Here is a 261-nt window from a genome sequence, read left to right as displayed (position 1 = left end):
TATATATATATATATATATATATATATATATATATATATATATATATATATGAGAAGTATAGGCGGACTGGTGGACACAAGATAGATAGCTAAATAAATAAATAAATAAATAGACAAATAAATAGATAAATAAATATATAAATAAATAAATATATAAATAAATAAATATATAAATAAACAAATAATAAAGCAAACGTACAGACATACAAAAAAAAACAAAAAGGCAAACAAACGAAACAAAACAAAACAAAAAAAGAAGAG

The sequence above is a fragment of the Eimeria mitis genome, genomic scaffold (assembly GCF_000499745.2).
Source record: "Eimeria mitis Houghton genomic scaffold, Emh_scaff1192, whole genome shotgun sequence".
NCBI classification, from domain to species: Eukaryota; Apicomplexa; class Conoidasida; order Eucoccidiorida; family Eimeriidae; genus Eimeria; species Eimeria mitis.
The sequence above is the reverse complement of the archived record's forward strand: the minus strand, read 5'-3'. Positions refer to the sequence as shown.